The sequence below is a fragment of the Ambystoma mexicanum genome, chromosome 9 (genome assembly GCF_040938575.1).
Source record: "Ambystoma mexicanum isolate Mex_15411 chromosome 9, UKY_AmexF1_1, whole genome shotgun sequence".
NCBI lineage: Eukaryota > Metazoa > Chordata > Amphibia > Caudata > Ambystomatidae > Ambystoma > Ambystoma mexicanum.
Window position 1 is genome coordinate 1,077,481,863 of NC_090931.1, and position 18,889 is coordinate 1,077,500,751.

At 44.6% G+C, this 18,889-nt stretch overlaps 1 protein-coding gene across 2 annotated transcripts in view; it reads left to right on the top strand.

The window, feature by feature from the left end:
* The first annotated feature begins 765 nt into the window (after nt 1–765).
* Nucleotides 766–18,889, top strand: part of ACVR1 (activin A receptor type 1) — a 903,677-nt gene continuing 885,553 nt past the window's right edge. The window contains exon 1 of one of the 2 annotated variants that reach the window (XM_069616402.1): nt 766–877. The gene's annotated coding sequence lies outside the window, so the exon portion shown is untranslated. The remainder of the gene's footprint in view (nt 878–18,889) is intronic. The other variant, XM_069616400.1, reaches the window with a different exon arrangement.

Here is an 18,889-nt window from a genome sequence, read left to right on the forward strand (position 1 = left end):
GTTGTGTACGCCTTACAGCGTGTTGATGACAGCGTGTTGAATAAAAGCCCCGCCACGAGGAGGCAGTTCTGGCCAGAACACGAGCCATGTGTGTGTGCCTACTTCATTTCGCTCCACAGCTATGCCTCAGCCCGCGGGGCCACACAAATCCTCCAAACCCCTCCAGCGGGGAAGATAACTAACTGTTCGGTGTACTATCCGCTCGTACAGTGGTAGTCCCATTGAGAAGGGAGGAACGTGTTGTGCCCAGCCCCACTCTGTAAAACACCACCTCCAAATCGCACGTCTGCCTGAGAAAACCCCAAAACGAACTGAATCCACCTGCACTTCAAGTAAATCTCACCCGATGCACATTACAAACCACCAAAATACACAGAATACCCCTCTCCAACATTGTCTCACCCCTGTGATGCACATTACGTAGCCCCAAAATACAATGAAATAACGAAAAAACTAAACTGAATCCGCCTGCACTTTAAATAAATCTCACCCAATGCACATTACAAACCATCAAAATACACAGAAATACACCTTCGTAAGATTGACGCTCTATTAAAGCAACAATCAACATGAGATAACTTTAAGACGTAGCAGAAACCAAATAACAATCAGCTATCTGAAATGTGCTTTGCAACCGAAGAATAACTACGCAACGCATTGCACTCCCGCTCGTGCGAAAAAGATGACGAAGTGAACGTTCAAAGTAAACCCACGCAATGCAGAGCAACCCACGTGATGAAGTGGAAGTTGAATCCCACGTGATGCAGAAAAGCCCACGTGATGAAGTGGAGGTGGGCCTTGCTTGGTCCGTTCCTCGGTCGGGAACTAGACACTACCCTTTACGAAACGCGCATGTCCAGTTTCCAGGCAGCATAAGGTGAGTGTATGCGCTCCAGCTCTTGTAGTGCATTTTATATGCATTTCTTTTAGCAGCTGTTAACTTAGACGTTCTCACCTCTTTGTTTTATTGTTAAGAGGGGCCCTTTTGCAACCTCTGGAAAGGCACGTTGAATATGTATTCCTTGTTCATCTACAGCACGTAATCGTAATATGTCTGTAGGGTGTTTGTTCAGCAACCTGATGTTTAGGAGAGCGATTGCTGTGTTTTTTTTTAACGTGGCGGGATCCAAGGTTTTGTCCTGGAATTGATCAAGAGCCTTTGTGGGATCAACCCTGTCCCTTTCTGCTGTGTCTTTCCATTAAAGAGTGGCCAAAAGCTTGTTACCTATGCACACATCGGATTTGCTCCGAGTTTCTAATTGGGCCGCTATAGCTGTGTGCCTCTGCGCGTGTTGGTATCACTGCTTGGATCACCCAATTGGACACATACTTTGCTCCCTCTGCCCCCCCCCCGCCCCCCGCCACCCATGAATGAGGCAGATCTGTTCCGCTACAGGTCTCCCTCACTAAAAGTGGAGGCGTAATACCTACTCCCGTGTGGTTGTACTTGTATGGGTCCGTTTTGGCGAGGTCACACTGGTGGTAGATTCTGGGTTTCTGGCTTGATCTGTCATTCACTTTGGTCCATATTTGGTTTGCCTGTGATTTGTGTCTTTGGCCACCAAGTAGTATGCTACAAATGTGAGTATGTTTTCTGTCGCTTTGTACTTGTGCTGCGTCCCCGGAATGGTTCCCGAATGGAAGACTAATTAATACCCGTTCTTGTATATGGTTTCCCACATTTTCAATGGCAGGGGGCAGCCACCGTGCCGTTGTAGTATTCTGGCTAACTTTTGTAGGGTTTGTTTATTTGGTCCTGTAGTGCAGGGTCTTTGGGTCTCTCTTTTTTTTCTATTCTGGCACCCCAATTCAAAGAGGCGCTCCTAGCCTTCGAGCAGCAGACATAATATAGTACCTGGTAACGGAACTGGAGGTTCCGGGTTTCCATTAGTATAGATTGCCCAGTCTCTTTACTACTTTTTTTAATGCTGGAACACAGACTTTACTCCCATGCAGTAGGACCAGATGCATTGTTCTCGAAGGCCATCATTTTAGCCTGTTTGTGGTTTTACCTTTTTGTGCCCATGTCTTGTGGAATTCATCGTGAAAGTTTGGGTTGTGCTAGAGTAATTCTTTGTTGCATACTAGAATAACGTTTTAGGACATTTACATTTGGGTTCAAAAGCAATTACTACTGTGCTTAGAAACCTTAGTAATCTGCCATGAAGTGTTCACACTATGGGACCAGTGGTGGCAATGTAGGCAGCGATTTCGAGCAAACTCATATGATATAGACCAGAAGTATGCAGGCTCTGCTTTTCAATGTCTGAAGTGTATTAGTTTCAACTGGGGCCGCTAAACTGGAGATATGTTTGTCTTGGGTATAATGATGCATGCCAACGGGGAGATGGATGACGTGCATCAAAGTGATAAAACCCACATCTGTTCAAATTTGTTTTATTGCTGTCTACTATTGCAATAACACAGGGTGTAGTAAAGTATTGCAATTTTGTTAAATGCTGAATATAGCTTTTGGGATTTGTAATTGTGCGGGCTCCTCAACTTGCACCAGAAAATGACGAAGCAGGTCCATGATAACTGGGTGCTTGCTGAACGGCGTCTGCCCAATGCAGAATATATGGATTGACAATTGCACTTAGCCAATGGTGAGCAATTTGTCTTTTGGCGAGTAAGAAATGGTGTGCTTTGTGTGGGCAAGTGACTTTTTATACCTGGCTAGTAGCTTGCAACTCGAAATATTTACTCCTGTTTGGTAGTGCTACTGTATTACTGAAACCTGAATCTATTTGTGGACTGTGATGGCAGCCCAACACGAACTATGCCCAAGTGGAGCATATTTAATAGGAGACCTTTCGCTAAAAAATACAGTTGAGTCTAATTGAATCGCAGACGTAGGGGATTTATATATGGTATACAAGGAGTAAAATCGCGGGGTGCTATTTTGCTCCCGCTTGTAGCCTAGAAGAACCTAGCTAGCTTGACCCCAACAGCTACCAGGAACTTCCTCCGGCCAACTCAGTCCAAACAAACATAACTGTGTGACAAAGTGTCTATTTGTTGGGGGCTGGAGGGCAGACATACACCAACACAACATTTACAAGGATAATGGATCCTACAGAATGGACAACATTGTACAGTTTTTATCTCCTGTCGAAAGCAAGATTGCTAGACTGTCGTATCCACAGATGTATAGTATCGACGGCTTACAGGGTGATTCCTGACACACGGGCACTTTTTATTGTGTTATGTTTAGCCATTGCTCATCAAATCCCTGATGGGAGGTAACGGGAGGGACTACCCTATTAGTGGAAGGATTATGGGCTCACGGTACAGGCAACAAGGGGTTATCCTACAACATGGCTTTAATAACTTTTTATTGTACAAAAAATGTCGAATTCAATTCATATAGTCTGAAAGCTTTAAACAAATTAGCTCTTGTCACATTAGTTCTTGTCACCCACTCTCTGAAGTGTTTTGGATTTGTAGGGTCAGTCTGCAAACATACACGAAAGTATTTGGTTTGTCTATTCAGCTTTATTGAATTGGTTGTCAGCTTTTATCATTATTTCATTTTTTCACTTTGTTTGCACTAAAACAATGTACAAACTAACATGATCCTTGATACATACTAACATATAGACACACGGGTATTTAGTACAATACAAAAAGTAACGTATAAAGTACAGAGACCATCATTGTTGATCCGGTATGAAATGGCATTTATAACCAGTTGAAGATGGTCTACTTCGAAGATTTTTGCCAGAGCTACTTGGTTTTGCTCTGACTCTGATTGTGTGACACAGGGCCCTGTGCGTGTGTTCTAATTCAAAACCTAACATAAAATGGAAGCAAGAGATGACCAATCCATATGTCTACGCCTGCGCGGTGTGCGCCCTCAGTGTGTAGTGGACTTCTCAGCAAAGGAGGTGCTAGGTCCAATGGTGTTTTGGCTCTTCATAGATGTGCCTTCTTCTGGGCCTCAGAAAAGTGTTTCTCTTGGGGGTGTTCTGGACTCCAGGTGGTGGCAGACATTTCGGGGACCAGTTTGTGTGTCCTCCTCCTGGATGGCCGCTGGTTGCATTAAAGTTCTGTATGGTTAGAGTAACTGTGCTCTGTCAGCCCTGGGTCATAGGGCGGGCATTCTGCTTAATTGCTTTTTCTTGCCAATGTCAAAATGCAGACTGATGGGTGCTGCTGAAGTCGCTGGTCGTCACGAAGGGCAGGATTCTGTTCTTCTGCGGCCCACATGGAGGCTAGGGAGTGTGCTCTGGGGCCCTGAATATCCAATGGTCCATCTGCGTCTTGTGATGCACGGCTTCCTGGGGCTCCATGGATTGGTCATCTTGTGCTTCTATTTTATGTTAGGTTTTGAATTAGGGGGCACACACGCACACGTGCGCGCCCTCTGGCAAAAATCTTTGCTTTCAAATGTTAAAATGTTTGAAGTAGACCATCTTCAACTCACAGTAATGGTCTCTGCCCTTTATACGTTACTTTTTGTATTGCGCTAAATACCTGCTTGTCTTTATGTATGTATGTTTCAAGGATCATGTTAGTTTGTACATTGATGGCACTGTATCTTTATATAAAACAAAGTGGAAAAATGAAATTGCGATGGACAGCCAATTCAAGAAAGCTGTTTAGACAGAAACAAAATGCTTTTGTGTATGATTGCAGACTGACCCTGCCAATCCAAAACACTTCAGAGATTGGGTGAAAGAGCTAATTTGTTTAAAGCTATCAGACTATATGAATTGAATTCAACATTTTCTGAACAATAAAAAGTAATTAAAGCCATGTGGGAGGATAACCCATTGTTGCATACATCAAATCCCTGATGACTGCTACTTTTTAATCTTCTGCACATCCGAGCTAAATTATAATACTTGTATGTCTTAGTCAGTCTGGTGGCATGTACATCCATACTTTTAAGCCATGCCTAGTGGTGGCATGGTGACTGCTGAGCGTGTACAATTATACAGCCACAGCAGTTTGACATCCCACTAGTGTCTGCTCTTTGAGCCAGTCTGCAGCTGTGACATGAATGATGTGTATTAAGAACCACAATAATAATTCACCTGGACCCCTGTTGGGGGATACAGTCTCCCAAAGCCCTCTGCCAGGAAGGTGAAAGCAGAAGGTTTCCAAGGAGCAAGCTGTCCTGTAATCATCCCCAGGGTGTTGGATCAAGGCCTCATTGCTGGCTGCACTGGAACCAGGACCCTGTTCACTGAAAGTGAAGGATCCCTGTAGATGCCAACTAAATTCCTGGGATCGTAGTGCAGAACCAAAAGGATTTACCTTCTCTTGGAGCCCCTGGATTAGGACTTGCGGATACTCTAGAACCAAGGAGGTGATTCCTGGAATCTCCATATTGGCTTGATATCTCCAACTGCTGCATGGGAACAGCTGGAGCCATTCTTGGCCTCAAAGTCCAGCAGCCTCTTCATTTCTGAGTTTGTTCAATGCTGATGCTGTGCCGTCTCTGCAGTTGAGACGCACCTGGCCACCAGCTTCTTGCAGCTCCCAACTGATGCTGCCGCCTGCCACCTGCTGTGCCCTGGTCCTCTGTGGAACCAGAAGAGCTACTCTCCTCCGAAGGCAAGTCTCTGCTTCTCCGTCCCAGAGGTCTGTTTCCGGTGCTGCCGACACAGCACCACTGCCATTTCCCTTTTGTGGTTAGATCAAGCTTAACATGCATACTGTCTTTCCCCTGCTGTAAAGGCATGGCAGGCTGAAAAACAATGGTCTCGGGCAGGGGTATGCATCCTTTTGGCTCTCCAGATGTTGTTTTGTACTACAACTCTCAATTGCTCTAGCCAGCATAAATCGATGGAGAGGGATCATGCGTGTTGTAGTCCAAAACATTTGGAGAGACGCAGGTTATCTCGGCGAGTCCTAGTCGCTGCCGTTATCGCCTCCTGAGAGACGATCGGAGAGGACACAGATACTTTGGCAGATTCTACACTGGGTCCCCTGCCAGATCCACTACGTGGGGAAACAAGTGATAATAACGGAGATCAAAATTGCTTGTAGCTATTTAACTCCTGGATATGGCCTAAATGAGCCTGGCTAGCTTAACACCAACAGCTACCAGGAGCTCCTCATGGCTCCCCTGGCCAAATGGTGCAACACAAATAGTTCTATCCGGCATTAACGCGGTCTGTGAATATTCATAAAAAGGTACATTAGTAAATTTCTTGAGGACATGTAAAGAATTAACGTTCTTATGTACTGATCGCAAATACATAGTTGCTTCTCTATTAGTGCCTCATTCTGCAGTAGAGAGCGGTCAACGTCACATCACAGAAAAAGAGCTGTCAGCAGAGATTAAAATGTTGCTGTAAAGAGACAGTAATGGAGATTAATGCAGTAACGGATGTCGTGATGTTCTGATGTGGTGAAGATGCGTAATGACTAAATGAGAGGTAGTGGCAAGATTGACAAACTGACAAAAAATTGATATATAAAGAATTGAAAGGGAAAGCAATTTAAAGAGAATATCTAAAGTGATGACCTGTAAGCAGTATGGCCAGAGACCGAGAATTCAACCAAAACAGTGAGCACTAACATGCAGTACTGGTTCTAGACGTACATTTTTGGGTGCATGGCAGTCTGGACCAAACGGACCCTTTTACAACAAAGGACTGGAATACCTGCACCAGGGTTTGAAATTGACGGGTGCTGGGTGCTATTTGGCTCCTGCTTGTAGCCTACCTGGTTATCTTTAAATCCATAGGTACCAGGAACTACTTTTGGCTCCCCTGGCAAACTGATGTCAAACACATCTATGTGATTTTAATTCTGCATTTGGGAATCTATAAACATTAGGACACCTCTATATGACATTTTAAGCATACGCGGTCGTAAATAATGGCCAAAATTAAATGGTTTGTAATTTGTATGGAATTTAGATTTTTGGAAGGCTATGTACTATCTTCCTGTTCCCCAGTGGCAGCTCGTGGTCACTGGTTAATGCTGGATACCCAAAAGCTGCTTTGAGCTCCTGTTTATCCAATCTTAATTTCGATCCCTGCTGCAGCATACATTTTACATGCTACAGGCCTAACGGAAACCTCATCAGGCTCAGCTCCTCTGCTGGTCATCCTAGTGACACAATCAACCCTTATGAGGGTGTGGGAGGGGGGGGGGGGTTCCTCCTTCTCAGTACAAGCGCTCGCCATCTGGATCCCCCTCCCATTAACTATTCACCGCATAGAGGACCGCCTCACCTTCAGGAAGGCACTCAAAACCTGGCTGTTCCCTCAGCACCCTCGCACACTTAGTCTGGATATCATGATCAACTCGAGCGCTAAGTATCACCCAGCCTCCCTCGTGGGGAATTGGGCGCACCAGAGGAGTCAATTAGGTGGAACATAGCACTCCTACCCATGCCTCTCCAATACGTACTGCATGACTAAACCTAGTATGCTTCAGACCTTCTTCTCCAGACCCTCGTCTGCTGCATCGCACAGAGTGCAGCTGGGTCCCACAAAGAATTCGGTCCAGCTGTTCACACAGCCGCTCACCTGTTGATGCATATGCTATTTGACAGATACCTTGCCCTAAATATAGTAAACCCTCAACCCCGAGCACTCAACCCCGAGCACTATGACCCATAGAATACAGAAGAGTGCCGTGCAAAATTCGGTCCAGCTGTTCACATTGTTCTGACCTTTGCCATATGGGCTGCTGTGTTAGACCTAGCCATTCTCTACCTACCTTCAATTTGGTAATAAATGCACATGCACACATTTTACCACTCCTTTCTATCCATTTCAACACAGACTACAATCTTACAATGGGCGTTCATCCACACACTACTTCGCGGTCATACCAGTGGCAGTAGGTACCACCCAGGCCTTGTAAATTATTAAATATCCCATTAGACCTATAGAGTGAGTTCCTTAGTTTACATGCTCGACCTAAGAGAAATCCACTCGCCCTAAGGTGACTGGTGACAAAATAATTACCAGTGCTTTTTGTAAAATGGTGCATGTCACCATAAGCATACTTCATATTTGGTGCCATGCTGTCAAGCATGCAAAGCAGCGTTCATTTGCCAGTTACTGCAAACAAAGTGTGTTTGCAGTAAATGCAAAATATATTTCTAATATCCCCATACTCGCCAGCAGAGTATCCTGTAAATGGTGTTCGCCCTTCATTAAAACCATTTGCCAATGCAGGTGGACTAGTAGATTTTGCGAGCCCTGCCACCTAACCATAAGTAAGTTCCCCGACCTTCCAGGCACTTCATTCGTGAGACTGGAATGTAATAGCTCCTGGAGGAAATTTCTGACAATAAAGAGCTACTTTTAGCTCCTGCTCATGAATTCCAATTTTGACCCCTGCAATAGGATCCAACCCTGTAGAATCCGTTCTGACCGGTTATCTCTTGTTTTTCCTCAATATTGTGTGGAATTGGAGAATCTGAGGGAATATGCAAATGCCAGATTATCAGCGTTTGTTTCTGCCTTCCATGGCCCCTAAAATAAAAAAATGAAAAACTCTGGACATTCCGATGGGATCCTAGAACTGCAGTGTGGTAGTAGACATCCTGGATGTTGCTGTCAGCCAGGAAGGCCTCTGTCTTGACCAAATGGATTATCTTCTGTACAGGCTGCATTATCGAACTGGTATATGACCATATACTGGTTGAGGTTCTTCAAATCTAGTACCATTCAAACTAGCCTGATATCTGGGGTGACTAGGAATATAATGGCATAGAACCCCATCCCATACTTCCACTGAGTATTTTCTTTTCTTTTAAATTTTTTTTTTAACAGCAATTTCTGGATGCGTAAATGAAGACTAAGCCTCGTAGATGTAGACCTTTAGCCCCGCCCCTTTACCCAAACTAGGCCCAACTCTAAAATTAGTGAGTGTGCCTTTTTGTCTATAAAGCAAGTTTATTGTATAACGGACGGGAGGTGGCTTAGATGTCATCTTAGAGCAAACTAACCCTGGTCTCTCTGAACCATACAAAGAACACACATTATATACAATTTTAAACAGTTAATATACTCTCCCCCCCCCCCCCCCAGATAGCGTTTTACCCCACCTCCAACATGATTGGTTGTCCTGTACAGAGAAAACTAAAACCCACACAATTCATTGGACACAGTCATTATAACACAATCCCCTAAAAACATATAATTACAAGGTTTACATTTTCAACACACCCCTTCCGAAAAGCTCCTTCATGTTTGGTGACAGCCTTGCCTCTTAGTTACAACAGAATTGCTATCAATGACGCACACAGACCTACCCCGAAAATACCTAAGCGCACAAGGACGAGAGAATAACACATAGATTCCCTTTTGACCTATTCATGTTTGCTAATCGCATCGCCCAGATCTGTCCGGTGTCTGATTTTTATGACTTATACATGGCTGACCTTTTTCTATTTACATGAGTTCCTCCCACTCTCTGACAACACAACCCTTCTCCTAAAATGTATTACTACTCGTCTGTGCAAGTGCACCAGGAGAAGCCACCTGCTTCAAACAACCCCATGAATTCAGCAATTCACAAGATGTCCATCTCTTACAACAAATGAGCTCTCCAGTTCACCAGAGATCATATCTTCCCTTGCACTTTAGCCATCTGTAAACTGACTGCAGCTACCCCATTGATCAACTTGAAAATCCTGTTCCCCCAACTGCTGAAAAAGCCTTTGCAAACCTTTGCCTTGATGGCAAAAACACCCTTTTGATTCACAATGCGGAGATCCATAATACAGAGCAATCCCACCTCATATATTTCATATATTTTACTAAATTTTAGAAAAACACTTCCCATACATGTATAACATTGTGTACATTTTATACCTATTATGATCTCGTATCATGAGTGCCGTTCAGACAGCTAAACTCCATGTGCACTTATTGATCACATGCTTTACCTGAGTGTGGAGGGGCCCTCTGTCTGACAATGTTTCATTATGTTTCTGCGTGCATGCAAATCTACAAATGTATCACCTCTACACAAAATAACATAACACAAATTAATCTAAATGTAAAACTTATCCCATTTACCATAAATATTGTAATATTTGTAGCAATGTGTGTGTGACAAATTACGATGGTGACATGTGCCAACCCTCCCCAAACCCCTTCCCGCATTAGTGGTATGGCACGCGAAGTTCAAACTTTTCCAATTTGCCAACCTCCCCCTTTAGTTAATCCATTAACTAACAAACCTTTTTTTATGGAACAAATCTTTGCATCCGTTATTTTCCATAATCCTCCTCTAGTTGACACCAATTTGACTCCTCACTAGTTCTGCAATCTACCTATTGTTTACACATTCATTCCAACCTGTGGAAGGACGCAAACCCCCCCACTGTTCAATTGTTCCAAAATCAGTTTTGAGTGCCCATGTGAAGAGAATTGGTCCTATACCTAGCCTTAGACAGGGTTACAAGAAACATGGCAATGCTCCTAGGCATCTCAGTCGAGCAGCAGCGAAGACCTAACCGACGAGAACAAAAAACTGCTATAGAAAAAATCAAAACGGTTGAAAGTACTTTAAAGATTATGTTAATCCATGACGGCATCCAAAAGAAATGAGAGTCCACAAAAGTATTGTCAGTAATTCCCGCCTCCCTCTCCATTGTCCCCTTCAGAGTTTGAAGTTCAGTAATTGTTGAGCCAAATTTCCGTTATCCGAGTCATTAGGAGGCACATACGTGCAGCAAGTCTTGGCCAATTTATGGCATACCCCACCCTCTATAGCTGTTAGGAGGTCCAGGATATAACGATTCTGCAGGGCTACACGATGCAAAGCCCCAAGTTCTTCTTCAATAGCACTGAACGCTAACACAGAGGAATTCACAAATAATTGCAACTCGTAACAGGTTATCTAAAGCCATTTTGCATTGACAGAGGATTGCACACCTGGGCCCAATAGAGAGGAGAAAAAAGTTTCAGTACGGCTAAACAAACGATCAGGAATGTTCCTTATAGCCTCAGAAGATGCTGCTGGCACATAGTTAGATTTTTTTTTTATCTCCTCAAAAAGTCCGTTTCTCCAGTGTCCTGCAAAGTTTGTAGATTGTCCATGTCTGATGACACAAGGGATGCAGCGGGACAAAGGGGGCACGAATGTGGATTCAGACAGTGTCAGGTGGCTCCGCGGAACCATGAGGATGGGCATGTGCAAAGTAGTGATTCTGCATACACCTCTCCAGGCTGGAGGCAATTGTTTGTACAAAAAGGGCCCACATGACCAGAACAAATTGAGAATTGCAACCGTACTTCCAGCCAAATCAGGAATACGTAGAGTTGTGCCACAGTTTTGATTTATGCCCACAGGTACTATGCCATCACCCTTAAAAGAAAGAAAAAAAGTGCAAATAAACAGATTGTAACAGGTTTTTCAGGCTCAGCCATGTCAAGATATTCACATATTTTCTCTAAACCTTTCCATATGCCAAATTAGTTTTCGCCACCCCTTCTTTAGAGAGTCCCACCATCCCTCCAGCCTTGCAACTCATTACCCCTTGCTCTCGTTTGCTTGCGAGTAGGTGAAGCTGCACTCTTTGCGTACAACAAACATTTTTACGATCTTCCCCAGTTGAATTTGAACATTCTTCATCGTCATCGATCAGAAGGACAGAAGCTGCTACAGATTGTCCCTGAAACTGCACCAGACAACGTGCATCTGCCATTTCTACCTCATCAGGAATAAATAAATCTAGGAACACCAGAGGCATGGGTAATGAGGGAGCAAATGTAACATGACTCAGTTACTCTCTCCCTTCCCACGCTCTTGATGTGCTGGTACCATATATTATCAGCTGTAAAACTGTGTGCCTCATTTACAATTTCTTAAGTCTCATCAGATGCAAAATCAATTTTGAAACTTTGCATCCATTGTACCCAAATGTCCCAATGTCTCCTCCCCTGTACACATTGTATGTTCAACACGTGACCCAAAAAGAAAGGAACTCTATAAATAGCTGAACACGTTATCCTTCTACAACCATGTTCTGCTAAAGCAAATTTTAAAACCATTTAAAAGACAACTTATTAAAACAGTTCTTAGGTTGTGTATGCTCTCCTCCACCCTGTCAGCTGGAACGAACTGTGATTCCGTAGATTCTACTTAACTTAATTAGTCGACTCCTGTTCTCAGGCGTCAGTGGTGGCATACCGGTGTCCCTCCGAAGATCGTAGAGATGCACCCAAGATTTGATGCCTTCCATTCTCACAGCCATAGGATTGGAGAAGATGACATTATGGGATCTGTGGCATTTATGGTCGTTCCAGCGACAGACAAGAGTGAATGATGACCAATGGATGCTGATGCTTGTTTGTTCCCACACCGCCTTGTTTTGCTGAAGAAATGCAGTAACCTATGAGGAAACAATTCTGATGCTCTTGGTTAAAGTCTTAAGTTCGTCCCTGTGATGCTGGAAATGCATCAGAGGGACAGGCCTCCGTATCCTTGTCCTTTACTGCTTTTTATCGTGTGTTCTGTCATGTTTTCCACACAGGAGTTCATGTGGGACTCCTGGCGGTGCAGCTCTCTCTCTTTTGGTTTGGTGAACAGACCCATGGGATACCCTTATGTCACCCATGGGTAGGGGTGCAACCCTGCGCCCCTAGTGTATGTTTTTGGGCACCTGTGGGTGACCCACAGAGCAGGGTACGGGCTGGTGGCAGCTGCGTGCTGAAATGCCTGGTGCCCTGAGTGTCCTCCATTTTGGGATGCCCAGGCCCTGTCATTGGAATCGGTAGATTCCGGATGGAGACAAAATGGCCCCCATTGCCTCTTGCCTTCCATCACCTGTTACCTTGATCTTCCCGAAGTCCCGGGAAGCCCTGCCTCTGTCCCTTCCCCCTGACTGGCTGTTGGGTGGAAGTTCCATATATGGTAGTGTGGGGAAGTGCCAACCAGACTGGCTGGAGCCTTCTCAACGACCGTATGGTGTGGGTACGCCTATGGGTGGGACCTGGGTGAATGGAGTGTATGACGAATATACATTCTATGTTGTGACTGTCTAATTTCTGGTGGTTGACTCAATGGTTGAGACAGCCCTGCCCGAAACTGGTATGAATGCAGCTTGGAGTGTTGAATATCTCGGTACTTGTTCCAATACACCTAACTTGTTGCGAGTGTCTGGAGAGAAGTGAATGGCCTGAATGCTCTGTGTGCCTGATTGCCTGCCTGCCTGAATGCCTGCGTGCCTGAATGACCGTAGTCGTCATTGGATGCTTGAGTGTGACCCAGCAGAATGAATGGGAGATCAACAGTATATCTGGGGACCTCTCACTGCTAGGAATCGTGTTCAGAATCTGAAGTCCACTACGACGAGTAACTGAAGCTTGATCTTGAAACCCTGCTGGACGAGAAGAATTGCTGTTGCTCTCCTTCGCAATCTGAAAGCTGCTGTGCCTCAAGAACTGACCAATAGAGGACCTGGTAAGGCTCCCTCTTCCCGAGCTACGAGGGACCATCGTGCACAGCTGATCTTTGCCTGTACTCCCTGGTAGACAGACCTTCGACAGGCTGCCAACCCGATGCGGGGATTGCTGCGGAAGGAGAAGCGCCCGGACTGTTGTCCGCCACTGTCTACGACCGCCGTCGCCGACTGGAGCCGCCGTACTCCCGTTGCCTAAGAACTTCATTGATTCAAGGACGCTCTCGTCTGCATCGTCGCTGCTGTATCCTGCTGGAGAAGTCCTGACCGTCGACGCGCTGAGGAGCATCCACCGGGGGGTTTCTCGCCACCCAAAGACCACAGAGATGCAGACTACTCAATGCCCTTGCTGGGCCACAGTTCTTCAGCTCTTTGCGGTCCAGAACTATCGAAACCGAGGTGCCCTGCACGCCTCTTCCTGGCAGGACGTTTACGCTTCCCCCGTCAATGAGCACCGCTAGGAACGACGCAGCCACTTCACCGTCGTAGCTCGATCTGTTCTCCGTCGACCGTTCGACCCGTAACTCCTGCCTGAAAGGGAGGACACTCGAGAAGAGCTGTCGATTCCCCGACGCGGAACGCTACAACACCAAGGTACTTTGGGGTTGCAGAACTATTGGAAAGTCTAGTGTGAACAATATATGGACTGGGCTTATATCTTTCTTCTACAGGTTGCCCAGGTGGGGGGGGGGATCTCCACACAGAACTGTGTCTAGTGGTACGGGGCCAGTATTCTGCCAATTGTTCAACCAGCTTGCTTTCCTTCCTCTCTCTACTGCTGGTTTCCTCTTTATTGTAATCTGTGTGTCATTCTGACCATAGGCACTTTAATAAGATCTAATAACGTTAGTGGTACCACTTTAGAAACAGTATATATTTACCATTGCTGATTTTCGGAGTACAAAGTAAGTTATTGTGATATTGTATATATCTTTTGAACATTAATTATATAAAGACTGTGTTGTAACCTATAGTGTGTGGACATTCCTTTGTGGGTGCTTGGACTACTGTACTTAAGAACCAGCTTGCATCACCTCCTGAGAAGCTAGGCCTTGATTGCTCGACTACGTTACCAATAAGAGAGAATCTTGGCAGGGGTCTCTGTGCCTCCCCTCTACCATAGAGAGCGGAAGTGCAGACCCCCCCTCCGGTCTTTACAGTCCCCAAATTAATTTCCCAGAATTTCTGCTGACTTATGTGCATCCGTAACGATCTTTGTGGGTGAGAGAGGTGTAAACATTCTATGACCCATCACCATCTCATGGGGACTAAGGTGCTAATCTTTTCCAAGCTTATTCCATAAACAAAATAGTGCTAAGGGAAGGCAGTACAGCCATGACTTATGCAAATCAGAAAATATTTTTGACAATTGAGTTTTCAACAAGACATTGAGATGATCCACAATCTCAGTGGCCTGAGGGTCGTACACCGAGCACAACCTGTGCTGTATCCCCCAAAAGTGAAGTAATTTCAGTGAACAAAGCATTAAAAAAGTGAGTCCCAATCGGATCTTAACACTTCACAAATACCTCCCTTACCAAGAATCTGGCTGCTGATTTGGCATCCGGGTGCACGCAGGGTCAAGCCTCCAGGAAAATGGACACATAACCACAATTAAATACCGATGGGTGCTGCAACTTTGTAACATATGAATTAAATCAACATGTAATTCCTTTAAAAGGACCTTAAGGTCGGGGTATAACCTCTCTTACCGCCCTCCTAGTATTTCCTGGATTGCATTCCTTACAGTGTGTGCAATTGCCAATAAACCCACTCGCCTGCTCAGAGAGGTTGGGCACAAACCAATCCTCCTGAAGTTCTGCTGCAGATTTGTCGCTGAGGAGTATGTGCCGGGAAACGCAATTGCTCCAATGCCACAAGAAGCAACGGTACAAGCATCACTACCTTCCCAGTCAGGCCCTGCCTCCACAACAAATCTGTGGGCGAGAGTTTGGTTTGGTTTTTTATTTGTATAGCGCAGCAAAACCCGGGGGCAGCTAGGTACTTTAGCTTAAGAATATGATTACAGTAAGTGCGGTAGACAGACAGAGTTACAGTAATTGCAAGTCGAGTATCCATTGGGCCTGGGTAGTGCAGGGAAATGCATACATGGACAGGTCTAGCTTCATATTGCTAGGAACTACATGAAGTATATATAAGACATAATAGGTGCATAGATTATATACTAGGGAGAGCTTGCCTCTTTTTGCAGGGAGCTACATCAGGTACATATGAGACATAATAGGTGCATAGAATGTATACTAGGGAAAGCTCATAAGCTAATAGTCCACAGTTGGTGAGTGAGGATCAATCTAAAATCACATCGCTTGAACTAATCAGTAGTTCCATGTTTAAAGGTGTGAAGGCAGGCGCTCAGTTACCAGTCTTTAGCTTCTCCTCCTAACGCACATTTTCATGACTTCATCAATCTTCAGGGAGACTGTGTTTCTTTTTTCAGGCGGGTCTGCATTTCTGTTTCAGGTCCAACAAGTTAATTGGAGGATTCTGGTACTTGTATTTTTCGCACTTGATTTTGCTGGCAGGCGACTGGAAACCACTCCCCCCATAGCACAAATCTACCCCTTGATGGGGGGAGGGGGAAAGCCATGGTTGTGGCTCTCCAATATAAGGCATGATGGCCCTGCTGCTACTACCTTGTGAGCCCGGGACTCCTGGAACAATGAATCGGTAGTTCCATCCTGCCAAAACCGACAAATATCTTTGAGCTATTTGCACCAAACACTAATATCTGAACCTTGCCAACTCCGGCCATCAAAGGCCAGAAGAAGGTGGCCTAAAAAAATCTAATCTTAAAAATCATTCCATAAAGCCGGAAGAGAAAGGACGCAAATACATAAAGGCCCATGTGAGAACAGTGAAGAACATGCTAGTTTTTGACACACCTGTTTTAGCGCCTCCAGGAGCAATATCTTACAAATCACTAGAGGATTTAGTAGCACTCACTACACAATTAGCCCCCGAGAATGTTGCGCCTACTACTTTAAATTCGAGTCAAATCATTGCACCATCAGCTAATTTAAACAGGATCATTGAGACTAATCATGTGAATTCTGGTACCTCATCGAGCTCCTTGGACATTGGAACTACATCGATTCAGGCGACCATTGAGTGTCTTCGAGTGGAGATTAGAGCCCCTATTAAGGCGTACCAGTCACAGCAAATAACATAATTTCCACTACGAGATTCTTCACAAGAGATTGTTACCAGGTCTACCGCTTTAGTGGAAGTAACTAATCCCTCTCGCTCCTCAGACATGATCAATAGGCAAACACCTGGGTCATCCTCTGCGATGGCATTAAGTCCATGTTTCCAGAACAAAACAAAGGCATTACGGCAGTATCACTGTCTGAAGCATTGTAATGTCAAGTGCAGTCTGTCCAAAAAGCTATGAACACTCCAATAAGTAGTAGCGAACCACCAGCTCAAGCCATCTTGTGCACACAAGATTTAAGAGAAATGATTAAGTTATCGGTCGACTCTTTCTTAACAAAGTCACAAAATCACATTGCAAGTTCAAACTTACCGACAAGCATGGCATTTCCAGATCTGAGACCATTGATCCAAGGGCCCTTGACAACAAATAGCCAACAAAATGAGCATCTAGACACTAATTATTATCTTCCCACCCAAGTGCAACAATCCCTACTGGCATTATCTAATCTAAATCAATCGACTGCATCCATCCCAGCCAAACAGTCAGGCTCTTATTGCCTGAATCTTTTAGTGCAGAGCTTTGCCCTTTCCGAGATATGTTCTCAATCGAAAAAGTGTCCTCAACATATGCACAGAGGTGCCAACATTAAGAGAGCTGACTACAACTGACATTGACCTAGTCAAGTTTGTGAACCAAGAAGACGCATCTGAAGCAATATATATGTGCCATCTGGCCTGCTGTATAATATGCTGTGGCAGGCCAAAATGAACTTATTTGATCTAGGTTTTACATTGCTCCAGGTCACTCTTCCGATCTGTCGTCAACCAGAACAATCCCAAATAAAAATATATAGACCTGGCAAAAATGTACCATCGGCACACAGCTATGGAGCGAGCCCATAACAGACAGCTGCACAGGACATAATCGCCCTTGTCTCCTGGAACACTACAGGTCACAATCACTTTATTTTATAAATTCAACTGTGAGTTACATTGACAGTTCAGATATCATTGCACTTCAGGAGACGTGGCTCACTGAGACCCCCATATGGGAATCGCATGTAGTCTTTAATACATTGGCTGTAAAAAATCAAAGGACCGTCCATCTGGTGGTCTTCTACTAGCAGTTAAAAAACTTGTGGTTTTATAGGTGTGGAGTACCCGTCCCCTTATCCCCCCCCCTACTTTCAAGTTGTGAACCTTATTAGAGCTAGCGCTGGTATTGCCGCTATTAATATATAGTGGAGCAAGTCAAATTTGACATCCGATTTATTTTTCGCACATCTATTGTGGCTTCTGGATAAGGTAGCCTTGGAGAATTATGTTCCAAGCATATTTATAGTAGGCGTTCTAAATCTACATCTGCTCTCCGATACCAACGTAACCCAGACAAATGATGAGAGCATCTGGATTAAACATGAAAGATGGGGGCTTCGTTATGATAATGCATGCAATGGACACACTCCAGCTAGTGTCACCTGGCAAAGAGGCCCCCAGTGTGTCATACTTGATTATATTTGTGAATAACTAATTCCTTTCCCAGGTACAGTCACTGCATGTGATGCCATCATCTGCCAGTGACCACAAGAAATTAATTATGTCCTTTAAATTCCCACCTGGATGGCAGACTTGGTATAGAAATTCACATCCATTGTATATCAACATAGATGATAGTGGCACTCACTTGAGATGGAATCCACAGAAGCTAAGCCAATTTAGAAATGGCCTCAATACAATGTTTAATCCTTCCTCAACTAACGTGCTGGACTGTTATGTCCAAAAAAGGCAGATATTCAAACAAACCATCATTCCTGATTTTGACTGTCAGGCACAAGCATCGACATGTGTTTGATGCTGACATTCAACAAGCAAAGGCTGATCGAAGACGTGCTTTACGAAACCTGATGCACTATCCTTCCGGTATTCGATCATATATGAAAAAGAACTTGAGACTTGGCTACACACGATGGCTGAAAGATCGAAAAATGTGTCATTATCAGGAAAATGGTGAAGAAATACTGAAACGACTAATTAATAAATCCAAGAGTGGCATTTGGGCATGTTTGAATGGAGCCACCTTGAAGACCCAAGAAACAGCACTAATTAATCCAATAGCGAACGAAGAGTGGAAAGTGTACTTCAGGCATTTATATCGCTCTCCCTTTTCAGACTTAGTCTGGCCCTCTCATTTATCATCCATGCCCTACTCTCTTCCGATAGCTATCGATGACATCTTGTGTTGCATTAGGACTTTGAGTCGATCACAAGCTAGTGGCCCGGATGCACGACACAATGGCATGCTTAAGGACTATCCTCAAGAATGGGCGT